This window comes from Rhinolophus sinicus, linkage group LG14 (genome assembly GCF_036562045.2).
Source record: "Rhinolophus sinicus isolate RSC01 linkage group LG14, ASM3656204v1, whole genome shotgun sequence".
Lineage (NCBI taxonomy): Eukaryota > Metazoa > Chordata > Mammalia > Chiroptera > Rhinolophidae > Rhinolophus > Rhinolophus sinicus.
This window is the reverse complement of record NC_133763.1, coordinates 12,426,273-12,450,986: the sequence shown is the minus strand read 5'-3', so window position 1 is coordinate 12,450,986 and position 24,714 is coordinate 12,426,273. Positions and strand designations below refer to the sequence as shown.

The 24,714-nt window shown below is 41.2% G+C and overlaps 1 long non-coding RNA gene across 1 annotated transcript; it reads left to right on the top strand.

Moving 5' to 3' along the window:
- The first annotated feature begins 88 nt into the window (after nt 1-88).
- LOC141568440 (uncharacterized) lies at nt 89-8,237 on the top strand. Its single transcript, XR_012491554.1, has 3 exons — nt 89-411; nt 1,410-1,562; nt 7,862-8,237. It is a non-coding gene; the product is annotated as an uncharacterized LOC141568440 (long non-coding RNA).
- Nucleotides 8,238-24,714: the final 16,477 nt, after the last annotated feature.

Genomic DNA, 24,714 nt, shown 5'->3' with positions numbered 1-24,714 from the left:
CATATTGTTGATACGTTATGCGTATTACGTCTCCGAATTATTAGTTATATGTCAAAATTATTTCCTCTGTAAAAGTATGTTCATCTAATTGTATAAAGCTGATGTAACATTCACTGACTTCTTTGAAAGTTGGCTTATATCATGGTCCTTACAGACATTTTACTGACATGTTCTGAAATGGTTTTCCTATCTTAATTTTCATGCCATGTATACAATGGAATTTGCTTGTCGGTCGGGTGCATCATTTTTGTTAGGAACTCTCATCAGACCTTTCGCCTTTGAAAGTTTTCAGTAATAAATTATTCACAACTATTTGAACCTCTGTCATTTACAGATAGTTTTTGTCTTACTCTTATGCTCTTGCGCTGTAGGTATGACAATTTGAAAAGTCAACAACCATGGCAGAAAACGGTGAGTTTGGTCTTCTCTCCTCCTTCACATCAGAACAGGAGCTGTCTTGTCCAGCTTCTGCTCTACCTTCCCTCATTGTCCTATGGGTCTATGCACAATCCCTCTTCTTTTCCCACCCCAAAGTTTTCCGGGTTAGTTGGCCTTCTTTTTCCTTCTCACCGTTGTTTGGGGGACGCTCTTCTTTGCCAGTTTCTTTTAATTTCCTGCTTCCAATCAGTAGTTCTTTATTATTTTGTCTACCCTTTCTCTTTGATCAGGGATCTCTCTCCTTCTTTTTCTAGGTCTTCACAATTGCCAGCCCTGTTGCGATGTAATCTTTGACACCCTCCCACCCCCCTTTTATTATTCTATCTAGTCAAGGCTCTCCCATCCGATTTCCCTCCCAACTGTGTCCACATTTCTTTCAGTGCAAACTCCTTATTGCACCATAAGCAATTCTTGTTTGTCCAGGATGCATTCCTAACTCCACTTTACCTGCTTGCTGGAGCAGAAAACGTACTCACAACATTACGAAACTGTTTCAGAGTTGTAGACACGGGATTCCCAAATCAAAAATAAATCCGCTGCTTCTCTCAGTGCTTTACGTGCTCTTCTGAATTAAAAGAAAGCATCAAGTGTCCAACCAGAATTTCAACACCTCAGTTAACAGCTGGTGTATAAAGACACTCACAGATCCTCCTGTTAGCTGAGTTAGGCTGCCCTTTATTGAACTTTATTTGAAACGTGCAACTTGGCATTAAACTCAGAGCTGCGAGATTTCTGGGAGAGAGAAAAAATAGTCCGGATAGGGTTTCATCAGCTACAGAAGAAATAAAACCTATCTGTGATCTTAATTCTTTAGCAGCCGGAAGTGATGGCAGGAACCATTTTCAGAACTGCCTGCAAAACATCACTACAAATCATCCCTGAGACTCAGGTGGCTTATTTCAGTGTGTGTGTTTTGGCCTTGCCCACCATTTGGAGGTATAAGTCTTACTCTTTTTTTTTTATTATTTAAGTTTTTTTTCCAGGACCCATCAGCTCCAAGTCAAGTAGTTGTTTCAATCTAGCTGTGGAGGGTGCAGCTCACAGTGGCCCATGTGGGGATCAAACCGGCAACCTTGTTGTTATGAGCACCGCACTCTAACCAACTGAGCTAATCGGCCACCCCTGTAAGTCTCACTCTTAAGTGACATTTTCTCTGCTCTGTCCAACAATTGCCGAATAGAATACCTACTTAATTTTGGTATCAGGACCAAAAGTTTTGGTGCGTCAAATGAGGAAAAACTGATGTAATTACTCTTGCCAAGTCAACCCTTGACTAAGGAGCACTCAGTTTACAATTATACTGTCCACGTAATTTATCAGTTGCACACTGATTTCCACTCCTTTCCCCCCGAAGCCCTGTCTCTTCCTACAAGCTTTTTTAACTTATTATACTAAAAAACCTTTCTATATGTTGGGCATTGTTCTAAACTAGTGTGTCCCCAAACTTTGCTGCACATTAGATTTAGCTTTAAAAAAATCCTAAACAGAGTGTTTGCGGAGGGAGCTAGGTATCACTATTGTTTCAAGATTCTCAGGTTATTCCAAAATGCAGCAAAGCTTAAAAACCATTGTTCTAAGTTATTTGACTATATCAATTCACTATGTTGGCTGTTATCACTCAAGAGTTATCAGACCATCCCAGATCACATGGGTCGGTCGATCCGGTTCTTAGTACTCATCTTGTGTGTTACAGATGATAACTCATTATTCTTAATATACCTTTTCACTTGTCGTCCAGGAAACAGCACTTGTAATGCCATGTTCTTAGTCCCTGTTTATACCTTCTCTTCTTCTTCCTGTCCTCCCAGCATGGATGTGCTCCCGGAGTCAGTCCTTCATCGACTCTTACTTATGTTACACTTACCCCCTTGAGGCTTTCATCCAACCTCATGGCTGAAAGTATCACTATATGCTGAGAATTCCCATATTCCCACATTTGACAGTTCTAACTAAAATTTCTCGTAAGTTCAACTCCTTATTCAATATCTCCACTTGGATGTCTAATAGTCATGATAAAATGACGTATCCCAAACAGAATGTGTGGTTCTAGTCTAACCTCCCCTCTAAATTTACTCCTTCTACAGAAGTTTCCATTTCCGTTGATGGCAATTCCAGTCTTTGAGTTGCTCAGATGAAAAAGAAATCATTCCTGACTGCTCTTTCTCTGGGCATATTGACTCTGTCAGAAAATCCTCTTGGTTCTATGCTTCCAAGTATGTCCAGTATCCAACCACTTCTGATGACTTTCACTGATGTCACCCTGGTATGAATTGCCATCGTCTCTCACCTAGATCACTGCAAGCACCTTCTCACTGTTCTCCCTGCATTTATCAGGACTCCCTGTGGTCTCTTCTCAATACCGCCCCTGGAGTGGTTCTTCAGGACACAAATTCAACTACGACATTCTTCTGCATGGCTTTCCACTTAACTTATGGTCACACCCGAGATTTTATGATGGCCTACAAGGCCCAAGGGCCAGTCACCTCTCTGACCTCATCTGCAACTACTCCCCCACCTTGCTCACTGTGCATCAGTATGGTTAGGTTGAACAATGGCTCCCCAAAATGTCCATGTCCGAATCCCTGGAACCTGTGAATGTTACAAGAAGTAACAAAAGAGACTTTATAGATAGGAATAAGTTAAAGATCCTGAGGTGAGATCATCCTGGATTATCTGGGTAGGCCTGATGTGATCACCAGGTTCCATGCAAGAGGGAGGCAGGAGAGTCAGATTGGAGACGTGACAATGGAAGCAAGAGGTTGTTATAGGACTTGGGAAAGTCACTAATTTGGCAAACCTCAGTCTTATCATCTATAACATAGCAAATATAATACCCACCTCACAGGCTCATTCTGATGGTAAAGCAGGCAAAGCCTTGCATATTTGCCTTGCCTTTTGAACTAATATGTACAAATTTTCTATTTGCATTTCATAGATGTCATCTTATTTATTTTGGACCCAATTTTCCACCAGTCTGGGGAAAAAAGGCAAAAGTCTATTAAAGCATTTGTTCTGTAATTTAATGAATTAATCATGCAGTTGAGATTTATGTGTCTCCTTGGTTCATTTGAATAATTGACAACATTACTAGAAAGAAGTAGACCAGATGACAAAACCCCTTACCCATCTTCCTAAGTGGATTCTAATCCATATTTAACATTATTCAGCCATCCATGAATTCACGTACATTGATCATGAAAATATGCCCTTGGTTCATGGAATTTTTGAGAAGCTTTTAAACTGCATTTGTACAATCCTGGCATAGTATCTGTGACAACTCCTTAACTGCTGGTGAGTTGGGCAAATCTTTCCCTTAGTGAGCCCATTTGTATTCTAAGGAACATCTTGACTACCTCTTTGTTTCTTAAGTATTGGGAAGCCATCAATCATTTCCGGATTTTGCTAGATGTAGATATGAAATTTATTCTTTGGAAGTTTCTTGTGTTTACCTTTCGAAAGAGAGAGACTTTTATTTTTTTCCTCAAGTCTTAAGATTCTTCTCTGTAATTCTATGTTTTTTCACTAGTAATCTCTTTGGGCCTTTGACTGTATCTGCACACTCCTTTTGTATTCTCAAGTATAGTATATCTTGGTCTGAAAGTATGATCATGTTTATTGAGACCAAGTATTTTGTGATTCTTCTCCACTCTTCTTTAGTTCCCTCTTAGCAATACTTGTCCTAGCTTCACAGTTGAAGACCATTCTTCTCAATTGACAAGGTAGAAGTTGTTAACATTGCCAGATAATTTTGTCATCTCAACCAGTTTTAATACAGAATGGGAAGTATTAATTTCCGATACGATTACAGATTTAATTTTACATAGACAAATTTATTTTTTAGTTCTACAAATTATATTCTCATTCATTAGAGTTCACACTTTTCTGAGGGCAGGCAACACCTCCCTCCCTTGGCTTTATCTTTCTTTTTATAAAAAAGAAAAGAAAGCTTTATTTCATTTAACATTTGGCTTCTTTGTATGATAAAGGCTTATTTAGAATTATTAATATGTAGTACTGGAATTTAATTAGTTCTCATATTTTAAGATATTCAGCTTCTTAATATGTGAAAATATAGAATGTGTACCTGGCATAATTCCTCAAGGGAAAAACTCACTGAAATGTATTGATGTCCCCTTTTTTCAGCTCCAGAAATAACTGTCGTCTGCTCCTTTATCAGCCCTTTCCCTGCAGTTGTCTCTGAGGAGACCATCTCTATTGAACAAATTCAATTAACTAGATTGCTTGGTTTTTACTAAACAAGGAAACTATGAAAATAAAGACAAAAAGAGAATAAAAATAACTTGTTAATTAATTTACTCCAAAATTAATGTTGAGGCAGTCATATTTGGTATGTTTTATTTTGTTTTACCAGTAAACTGAGGGCAATTTCTCAATAACCTGTAACTTCCCCCTTTTTTTTTTCCTTCATAAAGAGCTATTCCACTATAAAAAGACTAATCACTCTATGGAAGGAAAACATCTAGAAAACGAACTCTTAAAAAATAGTGACTTGTATGTTGGGATCTCTACTTCTGGATGTCTTATCCTCATGACCGGGAGAGATAAAATGGCATCACTTCAGTAGTAATGGTGGTCGTCATGAACAGAGTGCCTTACCATGTATTAGAACTGTGCGAAGGACAGGGATGTCCTTACGTACACTCCTCATGGCAGCTCTGTGAAGCAAGTGCTATTGTTATCCTCATTTTATAGAAGCAGAGGCTCAGAGAGGTCAACACAGTTCCCCAGTGCAGGCAGTTTTTAACTGGAAGAGTCTACATTTTAAAGCAAGAGTGCTTGAGTTAGAAGCCTGCTCTAACCCACTATGCAATCCATTTTTCTGACTTTAGCCACTCTCAGAGACATCCCTGGAAGTTCAGTTCCCCGCAAGGGACTCCTGCATTTGTTCTGGGAGTCTCTAAGATGTGCCTCAGAGGAACTCATGAATAAAACTCTAGAGTTAACCCGGGAATCTTCCATTTCCCCACTCCTGCTCAATCTTCTCTCAGTGATAATTACACCATTGCTGAGGGCTGAGGTCCACACCATCCTCAAAAATCTCCTGATCTTCTGAAGGGTCCTCTCCATGGCTCCCTTTCCTGGAGAGGGATAGGCACTTCTTAAGGCTGTCTCCTAATGCTCCCAGAGGTACCAGGATATCTACCCTGTCTGATTGGCCACTCTCCCTAGCTGGGTGGGTGAGAGTTGTGGGCCCCATTGCTATCTATGTACAAAAAGGAAATGGGCCTGGTCATGGAGCAGCAGGTGTGCTGGAGAAACAAGAGTCCCTCAGGTGCAAGGACCTCCCAGTCTCTTCCTGTGCCCCTCTGTGCCTCCTAGCAAATGCCTCTACTAGGAATGTCCTTCCTCCTTCCATCTCGCCTTTACCTGGCAAGGTCTTCTCCATTATTTAAGACCCAACTCAGGAGCCACAATGCTCAGATTCCTTCCTGACTATTCCCCACAACTTACTGGTTGCCCTCCACTGTGCTTCCATAATGGCCTTTACTTATCTCTAATACTGCCCTTACATGTTGTATTATGAGTATCACAATACTAGACAATCAAATGCATGATGCTGTTTGAGGGCAGGAATTGTTATCCATCTTTGTTTCCCACCAGAGTACCTTGCATGCAGTGACAGGTGAATAAATGTTAAATAAGAATTCACTCCCATATTTCTAGCTAGAAGAACTAGGAGGATGGATGGCTCAATAAGGCCTCCTTATTAAGTTTCTCTTGACCCTTCCCTACTTCGTACCTTTTCATCTCTTACCTGGACCTCTGAAGCAGCCTTCCAACTCTTTTTATTGTGGTAAAATAGATATAATATTAAATTTACCATTTCAATCCTTTTTAAGTCCTTCAACTCTGTGTCCCCAACTTCAGTCAGTCCTCCTCAATTCTACCCTTCACTTGGTTGCCCCATGAAGTAAGTCTACGTCATCCTGTTATTTAAAATTCTTCACTGATACCCCTTTGCCTACAGAATGTAATTAAATCAATAATTTAAAAAATGTCATACAAAATTCATGTTTGCCACTCCTCAGAACTTGATAAGAGTGTCATAGTTGGCTTTCAGTGGGTCTATGTGGGATTGCTGTGAATATTTATAACTGCCTACAGGTCGTCTCCATGGGGATGTCCAGCCACTACATCATGGCCAGTTCATCCCAAATAACCACAGAATCTCTCAACAAGTTGACATCCCATCCTAACTTCCTCAGTTTTCTCTTTTTCTTGGTTAGAGAATTGAGTCATTTTTGGTTCTCCCACCCCATTATCTTACAATACCTGGATTTTCCCCATCAAGTATTTCTTCTCCCTTTGAAATGTCTCTTATACTTTATCTTTAATTTCTGCCACTTTCTGGCTCTGTGACTTTGAGTTACTTAACCTCTTTGTATCTCGGCTTCCTCATGGGTAAAATGGGATTTAAAAAAGTTTCTGTTTTTTTTAATCCCCTAAACTGAGGTTGTTGTGAAAATAAGTTAATTCATTTAAAACACTGAAAACCATGCCTGCCATATAATGAGTGCTGAATAGTAAATGATAGACATGATTGTTACTGTTATTTCCAATATCATTACATCAGTATGGGATCATTATGATGTTGGCCTAGCTGACCACCTTACTCATAACCTATCCATCTTGAATAAAACTTTCCAACCATCCTTCTAAAACCACTTGAATCATACTTTTATGCCAAAGAACGTGTATAGGCTTCATGCTACTTAATTAATCAAGCATAAATTTTCTGCCTCATTTTTCCCCACAACTCTTTTTCCCCTCCCTCGTCATTCATTAATCATTCATTCATTCATTAATGCATTCATTCATGCATGCACGCACGCAATAAGCATGTGCCAGGCACTGTGCTAAACATTAGGGATAGGAAGATGAATAAGGATTAGACATTGTTTCTGCCCTGAAGGAAATCACAGTCCTGCATCAATCAGCTATAGAACGGCTCTGATAAAGCGACAGAAGACCCCCAAGGGAGACTGTAGGGGGATATATAGCCCACCTTGAATTAAATCTGAAGGTGTACAGAGGTATCTGAAGGTGTACAAAGATGTTAGCCAAACAACGACAAGAGGTAGATGGGGGTGGGGTATGTGGGCGTGTTGGTGGGTGGTTCAGAGAAGGGCATGTCAGGTAGGAGGCGCTTGTACAAAGGCACGGGGTTGTCTGGGAAGATATGATATGTTCATAGAATAGCAAGTGTTATGAATGTTTGTGTTCCCCCAAATTCATATGTTGAAGCTCTAACCCCTAATTTGGAAATGAGGCTTTGAGGAGGTAATTAGGGTTAAATGAAGTCATGAGGATGGGGCCCTGAACTGACAGAATTAGTGTTCTTGTAAGAGACGTAAGAGAGCTTGCTCGCTGGCTTTCTCTTTCTTTCTACCCACACACACAGACGAAAGTCCACGTGAGGACATAGTGAGAAGGTGGTGGCCATCTGCAACCCAAGGAGGGAGGCTTACCAGACACCAATCCTGTTGGCACCTTGATCTTGGACTTCCAGTTTCCAGAACTGTGAGACATTAAATTTCTGTTTCTCATACACTGAGTTTATGGAATTGTGTCATGGAAGGCTGATCTGACTAATACAGCAAGTGATTCAATGGCTGGGGAGAAAGATGGATGCTGAGAAAGGGCCAGAGATGAGGCTAAAGAGTAACTGACAACTACATTATGAAAAGTCTTGTGTCCCATTGCTGAGGTTGGACTACCTGGAGGCAACAGGTGAGTCATTGAATGGTGTTAAGCAGAAGAATTCATTACATGGTCAATTTGATATTGACGGGCAGGGGTCATTCTGTAATGTGTGGATTCGAGGCAGGCAATAGAGGCAGGAAGAGCCATTGGGTGGCTGCAGCAGGATTAGAGATTTGCCGTGATGAGGTCAGGAGTTATGATAGAGACCATGGAGGGGCAGAGAAGTGAACGGAGTTGCGATTTGACCTGATGAGAGCTGTAGCTCTGAGTGAATTAGTGGGAGATATGGGAAGACTTTCAAGACACCAGGAGCAGCTTCAATCAGTCTCACTTTGGGGGGAAGCCTACCCCGCTCCAATATGCTTGTCTGTGATTCTCACCTATCAAAACCTCCCCAAGCTTGAAGTCTCCCCACCTCTACAAAGTGTCCCAAAGCTGATATGAAGAAACTCCCTACTGCATTCTGCCTTCTCCCAGTTCCACAGTCCAAACTCCGTCATTTAGCTCTTAATACTATATTGTCCATGGGGTGATTAGATAAGTCCTGCTAGTTATAATTTAAGCTCCTTAAGAACAAGAGCCATGTCTTAACCTTCTTCTTGTAATTATCATGGCCGACACATCATTGCACATGCCAGGGCAGCAGTTCTCAACCCCACTTTCTCTATGATGCTCATGAAAGGTGCTGTCCACGTATCCCTCATGCAAAATCTAGGTGATACCATTAACTCCATCCATTTCCATTCCACTCAGGAAAGCCAATCGGAATGACCACATGTTCCATAGGGATGACTTTCAACGTGACCTAATTTACAAGGAAGAAAGTAAATCATCTGCTACTCAGCTGGTCAGTAATGGTACTATCAATGGTGACAAATTACTTTATAACTGGTGTGTGGTGAAGGCACTATTGAAAACTGTACCAAGACAGTAAGTTCCTTCAGGGCATGACTCACTCGTCCTTGCACAGCCAACACCAACGCCAGCAACACACATGCCGTAGAGGTAGACACTTGTGGAACCCACGGGTCGGAGCCTCATGATGACTGAGGCTGGAATACTAATTGAGGAAAACAGGTATCTCTGCTCTACAGCATAAAAGCTGCACTGGTGTATTCAAAATCTCAGTAAAAAAATGTTTCCTGATTTTCACAACTTTTTAAGAAAATGTGTCATTTCTGAGAATCTGACATTGTAGTTAGCAGAATTTATCCCCTGTGAGTTCATTTCAAATAGGAGAGAATTTTTCTCATTGTAAGGCAATATTGAGTGCTGTATTGAGGTTGTCATATGTCTTTGAGGGAAACAACAGGTTTTCTCTATGTTTTAGAGAGAGAAAGAGAAAGAAAAAACAATTTTCTCTTGAGCCTTCCCCCCAAAGAAAAAAAGTCTGAAATGGTGAGTGAAATAAAAAAGAGCCAGAGGTCCTCTCTTATTTTAGCAGGGTTTAGATTTCAGTGATGCATTTCTATATAGTTGGTGTGTGTTTCTACACAGTTTTAGAGGAAAAAGAGCTCCCAGGTCATTTTGCCTGTCCTCTTACATATGAGTGCAGCGTGTGACCCATCCATGAAGCAGGAGATTGAGTCAGGAGGCAATTTGAAAGGATGACTAAGAGAAAAAACCCTAACACGAGCTGAGCCCCGTGGAGCGAGGAAAGACAGATTGTTCCAGAAGCCTTGATTAGGTAATCTGTAAAACAAAGAATATGAATTGTTGGCTCCCTGGAATGTAGGTCATACCAACCGAACCCTTACAGGAAATGTTCCATATATTTATCAAGCTCCTGTTTAAACATCCCTCAGGATGGGGAGCTAAGTGTCTGAGAAGTCAATAGCAAGTAGTTAAAATCCTGGAGCTTAATCTCCCACAATTGTTTTGGTTTTTTTGGGGGGTGGGGGGTGGAAGGGCTAATATATCCCAGGAAGAACAGGGATATTTTAAGATGCTATTATTTTAAGAAGGAGTTCTATTTTAATAATTAAAATAGGAAGAACTGCAGGATATACCAAAAGTGTATCCGAGCCTGATGGTTCTGAAGTTGAGAAAGGTTGGGAGAGGATGGGATCCACGCAACAGTAATGAACAAATGTTGAATTTAGTTGTAATAAAGGGTCCGCAAAGTCCCTAGGTGTTTGTATTTTTCAACGCTCAGGTTGCTCATAAACATCATTTGCACATACATTCAGTTATTTCATTCACAATAGTCTCCAGCGCTATCGCTGTTATTTACATATTTTAAACATGATGAAGTTGAACCCCAGAGGGTTGGGTGATTTTCCCGAGTGGCTTGGGAAATGAGATTGAATTGCTAAACAGCCTCTCTGGACTCCAGATACTTTGGATAGCAGGGAGTGGGTCTCTGTGTAGTGTTTGACACATAGTAAGTGCTTAGTAAATATTAGGCAAGTTACAATTAAGGGGGTTCCATCCAGGCTGTTTCACTGCACTGTATTGCTTCCTACTCATTCTCTACTGTATATCGTTACTTAGGATTGACAGCGAAGAACTTCTAAGGACTTGGAGACGGAGGAAACGATGGATTCTGTCAGCCATGTGTTGGAAATGGTTTGTGATTGCGTGGCAGGAGGGTAGAAGAGTTGGAAATTTGCCAAACTCTAAACAAGGCAATGCAGAAATAATAGGAAGGCCAGGCAGAAATAGGAATTTAGTTTAGTAAGGGAAACCTAATCAGTGTCAATATACCTGACTTGGAGAAAGACTATGAATGAGTCAAGATGCATGGGTTTCCTTATAACTGGTTTCATTTGCAAGCCTATGTATTATTTTTGGCATCTAAGAATGTTACTCTAAGAATGAATTTATGGGCTTGGTCAGACTGCCAAAGGGGATGGTGGCTAACAAAGTTCCAGGCTTTATAACATAAAAAAGGTACATGAAAGACCAGAACAAGGTGATGGTACCCATCCAAATCCTGCTGAGAAGAGAGGGTATCCCATCGGGCCAGTGTGAAGGAACATATACCTGGCAGAACGTGACCCTGGTAGAGCTAGATGAAACAAGATAGCAGATTCTGATGCCACAAAGCATAAAAGTGTACAGTTTACCCCCCTTTCTTTTATCTGTTCAAACTAAGAACCCCTGGAATATGACTTTCCTTGGGAGACCTGTTCAAGCAGATGGGAATGTCCCACCACCTGGTGGTTACATTGTTAATGTAAATCAATAAGTTGGCATTCTAGCTGCTACGCCCCCACCTAGGTGAGCCTGCAGACTTGAGGACAGAACCTTGTGCTCTTGGGGAACTCAGCACTCACCACCATGAGATGAGTGGCTGGTCAACCAGCCAGCCTTCTGAGAAAGGAAAATTGCTTCCATTGCAAACCACAACGCTGTTTCTACCAAGAAATTGGTAGAAGTTATCCTGTTAACAATGATAATCAAAAGAAGGTACTCTTTGTTCTTTCACTGATTCACAGGTGAGGAATCATACAACCATAGACGTAAGGCAATGTTGTTTCATGGCCGCATTACCTACATCCCAGCCCAGATGTCCTGACAACCCAGATCAAAATCACACTGCCTAACATGTATATGCCAGGTGGGGCGTAGGCACAAACAGCTCTAAGAGGTATTTCTTGCCCTCAAGGATCCCACGTTGTGGTTGAGTTGATGTAAATATTGTAGTGTCATGCTTAACAGAAATCAAAATCTGCAACAGTTCATGTTTCTTCCAAATTGTTTGCAACAATTTTCCCAAATTGTGACTAATTGTGTTCCAGCACAGTTTCTGGAGCATAGGAAGTACTCATTTGGTTTGGCAGAGCCAAAATGCAGTGCGGCTTTGCTGTTAGAAGCGAAGTCTCTCCAAGCCCTTATTCTCATCCACTGCTGTCCTGCGTGTGACAAAAGAACATTCTCGATGGACATGACCTTCAGGTGTACAAATGTGGTTTCAACACAAAATCTTCTATGTTCAGTTTTGTTTTGTTTTGTTTTTCTAGTGGCAAGGCACGGAGCCATGCCTATGTTGCCTCAGGGATAGGAATTTTTATAAAGATGCGTAGAGACATGTTACTTGCAATTTCATAGGGAAGCACTACGGAAGTGGAATGTCATTCATGGCTGTTCAGGCTGCTCTGGTAATTGTTCCAGAATCAGGCATCCATGCCTCCCTGCTCTCTTTTCTAATTACACCACCCTCCCGGAGCCTCCGTTTCTACTGCTGTGCTTTATGCCCAGCTGTAGCTCCTCTGCCACCTCTTCCTACCTTCTCGCTGCTCCTCTGCATTTTCGACATGGATTGTGCCTACTTCTGGATGCTTCTGCTTCCATCAAGACTTCTCTAAAGAGAATACGTAATGGCCTTGGGTTGACACTCTTCAGTGCAAAGTGCCTCTGCGGGTTTCTCAGGCTAAAGCACCTCGTAGTTGTTTATTTGGACCCCTGTCCCTGGTTCCATTTGCTTGTGACCAAGAGGAGGGGGTCACATAATACAAGGTATGAAACTCGTGGGTAAGAAAGTATGGCTGGCTTCTTGGAGGCTGATGGGAGTGGGCGAGGAAGGTATTTATAATTCAGAGGCTGTTCATTAGAGTCACCAAAGCATCAGACCAAAGCTTGACATGTCTGATTCCATTCCAGAAGGGGACGTGCAGCTGAGTACACACACAATGAGGCATCATTACTGAGAAGTGATGTCCTTAATTATAGACTTCATGCTGGTGACTTACCAAACCGTGTGCTCCCAAGCCAGAATGAAGGCTGCCAGTTTCCACTTTTATTTAGATGTGGCTTACACTGAATTCTTCCCCGAGGACCTGCTGCCCAGTGTGTAGGTGATGATGGCCCCCTAAAAACCTTTGGAACATATACAACATTTCATTTGGTTCTGTAATTACCCATTGTGGGCCTGACAGAGGAACTGAGAAGTTGTGGGGGTGGCGGAATTGCTCAGCTGTAAAGTCCATGTGTGATGATTTGCTTGTTCCAGCAAAAGTGATAATAATAAAAATAATATTTCAGTCTTGACATTTTTCCATTTATCAGAAGCTTTTCCAGTTGAAAACGTTTCTATCACCATCCAGGATCTCTCTTCAGGGCTCAGGTCCTACAGGCATTCTTTGCTGACCTGAGTATGGATCAGGTTCCTCCCAGCCTTTGATTTCAAGGCTCACCTTTAGCGACTCCACTGTCCCAAATCTCTCTACCTCGGGTTAAGTAAGTAAGAAATAGGCACCATCTGTTCCTCCGGTAGATGAAGTTAAAACTGACGCTCTATTGAAGGCCACTTTGGTTGTTTCCATGTCTTGGCCACCATAAGTAAAGCTGCAATGAACATCATAGCACATACATCTTTATGGATCAATGTTTTCAGATTTTTTGGATACTCAGGAGAGGGATTGCTGGGTCATATGGTAATTCTATTCTTAATTTTTTGAGGAACCTCCACACTGCCTTTCATAGCGGCTGCACCAATCTGCATTCCCACTAACAGTGTATGAGGGTTCCTTTCTCTCCACAGCCTCTCCAACACTTGTTATTTGAAAGATGATTGGATAAAGAAGACGTGGTGCATATACATAATGGAATACTATTCTGCCATAAGAAAAGATGAAATAATGCCATTTGCGACAACATGGATTGATCTTGAGATTATTATGCTAAGCGAAATAAGTCAGACAGAAAAAGTCGAGAACCATATGATTTCACTGATATGTGGGATATAAAACTGAAAACAACAGAAGAACAAGACAAACAAATGAAGAAACAAATACTCATAGACACAGATAACAGTTTAGTGGTTACCCAAGGGTAAGGGGGGAAGGGGGTGGTAGATGAGGGTAAAGGGGGTCAAATATATGGTGATGGAAGGAGAACTGACTCTGGGTGCTGAACACACAATGGGAGATATAGATGATGTATTACAAAATTGTACACCTGAAACCTATGTTTACCATAGGTTTACCAACAATTGTCACCCCAATAAACTTTAATTAAAAACAACAACACAAAACCCCCACAAAACAGATGTTTAAGACCCAGGTGAGGCTTTTTGTACATTGTTGATGACAGGATGGAACTGTCCATACTCAGGTTGCTTGAGTCATATCCTGTCTGTGTCAAACCAAGTCGGAGAGCTGACAAAACACACAAAGCTGCTACAAGGCACCTTAGCTCCTGAATGTGGCTGAAACTGCTGGTGCATGTAGTTTTTCAAAGGTGATCTCCAAAAATGATTATCTTTGTTCTGGGTTGTGGCCAACTCTTACAGCTCAGGGCAGGATATTATTATATGCCGTGACTGATGGGAGAAGGGGTTAAGTTGCTTAGATTTTAGTTTTTGAAGTCTCCTAGCCTTACCAAAATACATGTTATTGGTGAGTCTGATGATTATTCTGTCTCCCAAGATCTTGGCTGTCTTGGTTCCAGGAAAGGCTCCTTCCCCTTACTCCTCAGGCCTATGGATGGCAATGGTTTCCAGCTAGTGCTGGTACTTGACTCTGCTTCAGCAGCCCCTTGGTTCCCTTAACCTTGTTTACCCCACTGCAAACAATTCCTTCACCAAAAAGGCCCTCAGACATCCCAGCCGATGATGCCGTCTGTCTTATTCCAGAATCCTGACTGAAACATCTAACATACAAACACCTTCATCATAAGATAGTTGGGTTTCTCGAGTAGCTGATTTCCATTTCCATTTCCAAGATTCATCAATATGGTCACATCTTAGGCTTCTCAGCTTAAAACAATTTCTTTACACTTTTAAATAGTGTATTTATAGAAAGCCACCCTTGTGTCTCCAGTTTTGATCCTGGCTGAAATCAAATGAACACCTTATGGAAAATCATTGTAATTCAATCCCCAAAGGCGTGATGTTCTTTAGCAATATTTTTTTTCACTAAGAAATATTTTTTAATATAAATCAATTGTCTATTTAACTCATAATTTTTAGACTTGCTCACTGATCATTTCATGTTGTATGAATCAATGTAAAAAAAAAAGCTGAAAAATCCAAATTTGGCACACAAGTGGAATAATGGAGGAAACACAGCAAGAGCTGAGCCCCAAATGTTGTGAAATTTCATGAATTAGCTTTTACATTCAGAATTTCTGGTCATGACAGGGACTGACCTAACCGCTTCTGTCATGCGGGGTGTCACGCGGGTTTCTGGTCCTGCTTCCCACATAGGAACGCAGGATATGGTGAGGCCAAAAAGGAACACCCCCGGAGACATAGATGGAGGAGTCATACCACTATATTCTCGCTGGCGGCATCCGCCTCTCTGCAATCCGCCCTTGCTATCTCAGCCACCATCCACTTGCTAGCCCCCCTTTCTGCTTGTGTAGCCACGACAGTTATATTAGTGGCCAATGGCTCACTGATACTACTGATGGCCAACTAGCCACAGCTAATGGCCATCCAATCACAGTGGATGGCCATTTACTACCCGAGTGAGCACCTTTACACGTGAGGGTGAGAGCCTGGAAACTGCACTCCTGGCTCTGTCCCCACAGCTTCATTGCAAATCCATTCTTCAGTGTCCAAGTTTTCAGGACTTTCTTCCATGTAGGACTCCTGTCCTTTCCACGTGCCTCAGCTGCCCCCAGGGCTCTGCCCTTGCTTCTTATTGTAATAGATTCATGCCCAACTACTGGCCCACCCTCACGGCTTTGTCCTCTCAAACTCCATGTCTTCATCCAGCTTAGTTCTCAATGATGGCAGTGTCTCCAATCCAGCCTCTTCCACCATTCCTCTGAACACATACATGTTTTGTACGTACATTAGTGTGGGGACAGAGTCCCAGAGAGCAGTTTCCAGGCTCTCAGCCTCGCGTGGAAAGGTGTTGGCCGCCAGCTGTGGCTAGTTGGCCATCAAATGTAACCAGTTAGCCAGTTAGCCACTGATATAACTGCCATGGCTGCGTTGGTTAGTTGGTCGGTTGGCAGGCAGAGAAGTGGACAGCAGGTTGCACGTCATGTGACTCCAGCCTCCAGTGAGACTATACTGGTATGACTCCCTTATCTATGGCTTCGTGGGTGTTCCTTTTTGGCCTAGCCACATCCTGCGTTCTTATGTGGGAAGCGGGAGCTGAGACCCCGCAGGCCACCCTGCACAACACATGGCACAGCAAGCAGGGTCCCCTGCATGACAGTTACCCACTTACCCCACCAGCATTCCTTCCACTTCCCCACTGTAGAGGGTATCTTACTAATCTCTTGGTTAAATGAAGTCTTGTTACCTTCAGTACGGTTGTCTTTTTCTCTCACTTCCTACAACCCCACAAGGGTAGATAGAGAGATCTGCATGTTTCCCATTCCCCATTGCCAACTCCAGACCACTATTCCCATTGAATGGTAATATTTTTGTCACCACTGAGTCACTCAAGGATAATGATGAAAAACAGGCCAAAGGATTTGGAATTGTAGTTCTAAATGGGTGTTGTTCTAGGCTGAATAACAGCCTCCAAAGATTCCAGGTCTTCATCCTTAGAGCCTCGGAGTGTTACCTTTTATGGAAAACAAATAAAAAAGACATTGGAGATGAGATGAAGTTAAGGATTTTAGGAGGAGAAGAGGATCCTGGATTACGCCAGTGTGTCCTAAATGTGATCACAAGCGTCCTTGTAAGAGTGAAGCATAGTATCTTAGGGAGATTTGGGACAGAAGAAGAGGGCAATGTGACCACGGATGAAAGATGCCACACCACTGCCTTTGAAGATGGAAGGAGCCACAAGCCGAAGACTGTGAGAATGAAGCTCTTGAAGCTTGGAAAAGCAAAGAAACAGATTTTCCCCTGGGGTGTCTGGAGAGAGCATGATCCTGCCAACCCTTTGATTTCAGCCCAGTGAACCTGATTTTGGACACTTAACCTCCAGAACTGTAAAAGAGTAAATATATGTTGTTTCAAGCCACTATATTTGTGATAATTTGCTACAGCAGCCATATGAAACTAATACATAATTCTTGGATAACTTCTCATAGGGCAATTTGGGAGGTAGGTGGGATGAAAGAGAGATGGTATTTTACCATTCCCTAAACACTGCCCCTGAATTAATCTCTCTAAAAATATAACACCAAATCATATTCTTAATCCTTCTTAAAACCATCTGTAGATTTTTTTTGGGGGGAGGGTGGGAGGTGGGGGCTAATTGTTCAAAGGCCTAACTTCCTCCAAATTCCGGCCAAATCTTCCTTTCAACCTTATTGCTCCCTGTCCCTCCCAGACGAAACCAGGCACACCTGCCCTGTGCATCCCACATGCAATCCCATCTCCTCCTCTGGACCTTGGGTCATCTCCCCTCTTCAGCCTTGTGGCCCTTCCTCTCAAAACACTATACCTCACATGTCCATCAAGCCTTAACCAAATGCCACGTCCGCATGAACTCTTTCCTGATTCCCTCAGTGGAAGTGATTTTCTCTCTTCTAAACACCTGAAGAGGTTTGTGACTCCTTTCTGCTGACTCCTATTATATATTCAATCTTTCCCTAGAGTTGTGGGTCATAGTAATTAAACACATATACTCTGGAATCAGATCTCCCGAAGTTGAATTCTTATATGAACATTTACTAGATGAGTGACCTTGGGCAAGTTACATACTTTTTCAGTTTCTTCATCTGAAAAACACAAACAGAAATAATAACTATGACTAATTTAATGGTTTGTTATAAAGATTAAAAGAGTTCATGAAATCAGTGCCTGGCACATTGAAAAGTTTCAATAAAGGCCAGCTCTTGTTTTTGTTATATATTATCTTGCCTTTTAACTGTAAGTTTCTTAATGGGAAGACCTATATCATATGTATTTCTGTCTTCTTTTTAGTTTCCTATGTCAATGAATTGTATGGAGTAGGTGCTCAGTAAACTTTAGCTTTAATGAAATAAGCAAGATCCTATGTCCTGACGAGAGAATGAATAGATGGCAAAGCTACAATGCAATCAATATTAAGAAATAACACTCTCTTTACTTTCTCATGTGCTATATCTGTCTCATTTTACTGTAACTTGCTTCAGTTTACCTGTGCTACTGGGACTGCCATCAGAAGATTAGCGATAGCTTCTTAAATGCTGGATTCAAGGATATGTTGTAGATATTACTTTAGTGCTGGTCATTTCCTGTGGGGACAGAGCCAAGAGTGCAGTTTCCAGGCTCTCGGCCTCACGTGGAAAGGTGCTGGCTCAGGTAGTAAATGGCCATCAACTGTGATTGGATGGACACCAGCTGTGGCTAGTTGGCTGTCAGCTGTAACCAGTGAGCCATTGGCCACTAATATAACTGCCGTGGCTATGCTAGCAGAAAAAATGGGGGCTAGCAAGAAGATGGTGGCTGAGCCTGCAAGCGGTGGAGTGAGGGTTGCAGATCATGTGGCTCCTGTTTCCTGTTTCTCCAACCCAGCCTCCAGAGAGACTATATTGGTATGACTCCCCTATCTATGGCTCCGTGGGTGTTCCTTTTCGGCCTCACCATATCCTGCGTTCTTATATGGGGAGTGGGACTAGAGACCCCACCTGACACCCCTCGTGACACTTCCTTTTTCTGGAATCTCTCCTCAATTTTTACTTTGATGATACCACACTCCATGGGTCCTCCAATCTCACTGACTTTTCCTTTTCTTGTCCCTTCGTGGGTTCTTCTCTGAGGCTTCGCTCCATGGCTCTAATACTGTGTACTTAGGGGTTTAATTTCAGATTCTCATTTCCTTTTATTCTACGTATTCTTTCTGGGAATGCTTGCCACTCATGATTTTATCTACTCCCCATATGCCAGACACTGATAACTTTCATATTTATACTTAACATAGCTATCTCCCTTGAATTTCAGACTCAAACATCCAGCTGACTGCTGGACAGCTCATCCTTGATATTCTAGAGCCATCTCAAATTCCATAGCATATACCCAAAATAGCATACCACCTTCTTTCCCACAAAACAGCTTTCCTTTTGTATGTTTTCATCTCCTTTGGAGGTACGACCATTTACTCAGGTACTGGGAGTGAGTTAGGACTCTACCTCTGACTCAAATCCCATATCTAATCAATTACTAACTTCTACTGTTGGATTCATCCTCAAACAACTCTCCTTTCTACCATTGTCATAGGTGAGCACCATATTTTACTTGGCCTTCTACATGAATATTCTAATGTTTCATTTCCTTTGGATCCTTTTTCCCTGACAGCTGCAAGGATGCTCATCTGTGAAGCACATGTTTAAAGCTTGTGTAAAACTCTGCCTAAGAGTCAACCAATGGCTCCCTATTGCCTATGAGTTAAGGTGGTATTTAGCATGGTATTTGTTTCCCTGGTTTAACCCTGATCTACCTCTTCAGACTCATTCTCTGTGCTCCTTGCCTCACTTTATGCTTCAAAACCCAAGGCAGACTTCAGTTCCCTCCCCCATGGCATGTAATTTCCCATCACTGTCCCTTCTGCCTCAATCAACTCCATTTGTTTTGGCTAACTCCTCCTACAAGACTCAGTTCAGGTGGAGTTGTGGGTACGCTGAAAAACCTGGGGTATGTTCTTGAAGCTGGGAGCGTCAGGCAAAGTGAAGGCACCGGCTGGAACCTGGAGGAGGGAACTCTCTCGTCTGATCAGCACTGGCCAGGTGCATTGCTTTCCTAGAAGTTCCATAACAAATTCCCACAACTTTAGCAGCTTACACAATGCAAATGAATTATCTGCAGTGCTGTAGGTCAGAAGCCCAGCACAGGTTTCACTAGGCTGAATTCTGCAGGCTGCATCCCTTTCTGAAGGCTCTAGGGGAGAATCCATTTTCTTGCTCATTTAGGTTGTTGGCAGAATTCTGTTCCTTGTGGCTGGAGGACCATAGTCCTCATTCTCTTGCGGATGTCAGTTGAGGGGCCATTCACAAGTTCTAGAAGCCACCACATTCCTTGGCTTGCGGCCCTGCTCCCACACATCCAAAGCCAGCAACAGTGGGTCAGCTCCCTCTCACACTTCTAATTTCCCCTTCTCCTTCTTCCATCTCATCTCTCTGCCTCTCCGCACTCCTGCTTCCTTCTTCTGATTTTAAGAGTTTATGTGATTAGACTGGTCCACGTGGATAATCCAGGAATATCTCTCCATTTTAAGATTCTTAACGTTAGTCATCTCTGCAAATCCCTTTGCTACGGAAAGTAACATGGTGATAGGTTCTGGGAAGCCATTGTTTTCCCTAGCACACTAGGGTTGGGACAAATTACCAGTGAAAAGGTGAAATGACTTGATTTGAATTGTCAATCCACAGAATTCATATTTGATCATTTACGTTGCATGGTTGTATTATTTAAATTTCTAACGTTAGCTTTGTATTTTAAATCCAAGGGGTATAGGAAGGGACTGAGCTCTGTCTGGTTCATTTAGTGGGAACTTCCAGAAATGTTAGGTGTGCAAATGCCTCTCAGGGCGTAAACCTGAAGGTCTTGTGCACAGAGGCATCCATAGGTGTGCCGGTTACGGAAGAGCATCTGGAAAACCATTCAGAAGGTGATTGGAAATCAATGGATGGAGTTCCGTTATTTAAAATTTAAGCCTTTAGCTAAAGATTTAACAAGGTTAAATAAACTTCTGAGAAAAGTAAACCACTGTGTGATGAATAATAGGCATAGCAGAAAGCAAGAAGGGATTTTTTTTTTACAGCAAATGAAAACTATTAAACGAAGATATATTGTGTTATGAGAAATGTTCATTCTTAACATTATCACCCAGTAGAAAGTCATATTTCTTTCCTAAAAAAGTCATTAAAACAAAAACAATTGAGTTTATTATTTGTTGCATTTATTAGTGCTTATGAATTATTTGCTGGAATAATATTTATTTACTGAATTATTTCCTTCTTTTAGGAAATTATTATGATTTTCTAAACATAGCATTTTTATCTTTACGGGGTTTTAGAAATAATATACTTTAATTTCCTGCCCTCTAGTGACAAAAACAATGCATTCATGCTTTTATATTGAACAAACTGTTTGCTTTAGTATTAGCGAATAAAATTATACTAGAGAGTTTGGGAACAGAAAATATGATAAAATCTGGCTACCACTATTGTGCTAAAGTTTAGTACAACAAATACCATTTTTATTTGGCAAAATAATTTTATTCAGAGTCTGATGCATGACTTTAAAATTGTTAAGTAAAAGTCAATGCATTGTTTCTAGCTATCACTTGGCTGTCTATGCTTATATCCTTATAATTTACAGGGTGTATACTATAGAAAACTCTGGTAACAACCAGGAAATTGATAATTTTAATATTTTTAATCTTACATATCAGAATTGAAGGAAACTAACCAATCCTAAAACTGACCCCTGATACTGTATTCATTTGAATCTTAAGTCCTGGCAATAGTCAGTTGGATAACCAGCCTGGGAGTTTAAGCCAGAGTTAAACATAATCAGACTAGTTGATTGTTATAACAGGGGTAAATATGGTAGAATTGCTAGATTTGATTAAGTGAGATGTTAAAAGTTTTTGGCATTCTAGTTTTTGACTGCATCCTTGCTTTCACTTTCTAAACATTTTGGCCCTCCTAGGTCACAGGTACGGATGTGGTATTTGAGCCATTAAATTATCTGTTGGAGAGAAAGACAAACAGAAAATTTCAATGGTATTATATTCAGTGCATAAAGGAAAACATAATACTTGACTAAAGAGGAAAACTGAGGGACGAAGAAAACAAAAATTCTCCTTCCAAAAAAACAAACCACTGATAAAAATTAGAAAAAAAAAAAATCTGAGGCAAGGTTTATTATTTCTATTTAAGAGATGAGAAAACTGAAGCTCAGAATTAAAAAAAGTTTTTTTTATTTTTATTTTCCCCAATGTCACTTGCTAAATGGCAAAATTAGGACCCAACATGGGTTTGACTGGACCTACACCATTTCCACTGTGCCATACGTGTGTTTGCCTTAAATAGCCACACAAGTGTAGTCTCCTAACTTCTAGGATATGTAAAACGATGGAATAATTTTGTATGATTTAAAGAAAGCGAAAACTCCAAGTTTACTTAGAAATCTTAGTCCTGACTATCCAATCTTTTTGAACAATGTCCATAATGACATTTCAAAGACGGGGGCAACCTGTAGGCAGTACCATAGGTCTTGCCTTCTGATTGCAAGGCTTCTGGAAGTAGTTGTTCCATTCAGCTGTCCAGTTATTTGGCTTGAGCTTCCTCTGAAGGCAATCTTTCTTGGCCACTCCATCTTTTTATAATGGGAGGAGGAAAGAGGAGGATTTGTTCTTTGGAAGAACACTGTTTTTGCTTGGCAGGTCTTGAGAAGTGCTGAGGACATCCCAGTAATATAAGGACCAAGGCTTCACAGGAAATTAGATGTGACTCTCCTAAGACTGTACAGGATTTTTTCTACTTTGCTCTTGGAAGGGAGGAGGAGAGAGGAAGAATGAGAGGGAGGATGTGGAGCTGGTGAGAGAGAGTCTAGGAAGAGCAGAAGGGACAGTGAATCTCCAGTCCTGGGTGGTCAACAGATGCCTGAGTTGCCTGTGACATTTTTTATTTCTCCTCGAGGAAGCTTTGGGGAGTTGAGGCTGCAGGCTTTGGGGAGTGGAATCCTTTGGGTCTTCCAGTCCTGTTGTGTTCACATTGGAGTTAAGGGGGGCAGAGCGGACACAACCCAGGAGTATTGAGGTGCTGAAGCTGCAGACAGCACCCCGAGAAAGTAAGCACCTGGGTATTTGCATAAATTTAGGGGAATCGGTGCCAAGTGTACCTAAGCAACTAAAGGATAATGGAACTTGGCTGGCATTGTATTACTTTATATAACTTGTTTCTTGATAGGTAACAAAATAGAGAAGAAACTACGTTATTTACTACATTTTTAGAAACCTTGCTTTTTAGCCTTTATGAAAATTAGGAATTTTTGATTTATAGATGATGTGTCTATTAAACTGAATGTGTATCCTCTCATCCTCATCAAGAGGCTATTTTATCAATTTGATGCAAAACATCTTACAATTAGTTCCTTGTTAGAAGTGAGGGACGACATAGAAGAAAGACATATGATCTGGTCCAAACAATCATTGTGGAGGAAAAAAAAAAATACATTTGTTAATTTATACAACAACAAAAAAATCTCACTAATTTAAGAGAAAATAACCAAAAGGAGGGTCAGGACCGATATTTATGAATTGAGCTGATTAAAAGACAGTGGCAGACAGTGTTATTGAAGTGGATAAGAATTAATAGCTTGGGATTTTTATATCTTTACAAATGTTAACTTTATTTGTCACAAGGATTCTTTGATGTAGATTTTATCTCAGTTTTCAAGTGAGGAAAACTAAATTAAATTGCTCAAGGTCACACTGCCAGTAAATGGAAAAGCCCAATTTAAACCCAGATCAATCTAACTCCACACTAACTGCAAGTGTGTCTCTCTAATGCTGCCTCCCGTTCTGCAGAACTCTCGGTGTGAAGCCTGAGGGGTTGGGTTGGGATGCAGGCAAAGGAAGGTGTTTTTAGAGTTCGGAGCACTTGGCTAACTGGGTATGGGGAGTGGGGCTGGGAGAGCCACTGAAGCCTATGACAAAGGGTGCCTCTGGGGAGAGGAGCCATAGCAAGGGATAGAGAGATACTACATAGGAGGAGAGAGAATGGCCAAGACACTTTTAACCTATCTAATAGAAAATAATAATAATCCTGAAAAAGAAGAGGACAAAACCTCGCTATATCTCCTTTCCTCCTCCTATACAAAAAAGCCCTGTTGTCTGGACCCAGCAATTCGGCTGCGCTGTGGGGACTGTGGTTGAAGTACGTCATAGCCTGGCTTACCGGGCATGTGGGCAGTCCAGCGAATTATCCACCATGCGTTTCCACAAGAGGGTACATTCTGAGTTCCAATCCACGTTTGGAATGCAATTAAGTTATGAAGTGGGGACTGCCTTTCCCTCCTCATTAGCATTGCTGTGTGCCAACGCATGTAATCCTTTCCAGAATGCACTATAAATCATAATTCAGAAAAATTTGAAATTCATGTGTACTAAAGAAAGTCATGATAGTTATCAAATGTTAGGGGTGCATGAAAGATGTATTGGTTGGGCTGGTATTTCTGGATTAATAGTTGAAGGAAGCTAACTCAATGCAAAATAATGCTGAAAGGCCAATTATAATTTCAAAATTCTGAATGGCATGTCTATTTCAGTTAAGAGTTTCCTTATGCAGTTGTAGGACTGAATTTAGTTCTGAACTTTTGGAAAGCCCTCAATTTTTTTTTCTTCTTCATAAGCTTAACAGACTTCAATCTCTTTCTCTCCCAAGTTCTCTCTGGCATTCCTGTATGTTTTGGCTTAGACTTTCCCACAGTGCATAGCTGTGGTTGTCAAAATTATATATAGTGGTTTAAAATTTTTACAAGGGGATGTATAATGTTAAATGTTATGTTTTATCACATTCACAAGGCTGGGTTTCCAAGCATTATATTAAAGAAACAACAATACTCATTACTAATTGTTAAATTGTGGTTTTTATCATATACCTTTTATTCTATGTATTTTTTTCTTTTTCATCTGACATTTGTTGATAATCTGTAATTAAATTTGAAGTCTATACATTCTTCTAGTATTGTCTATTGATGAATTTTGG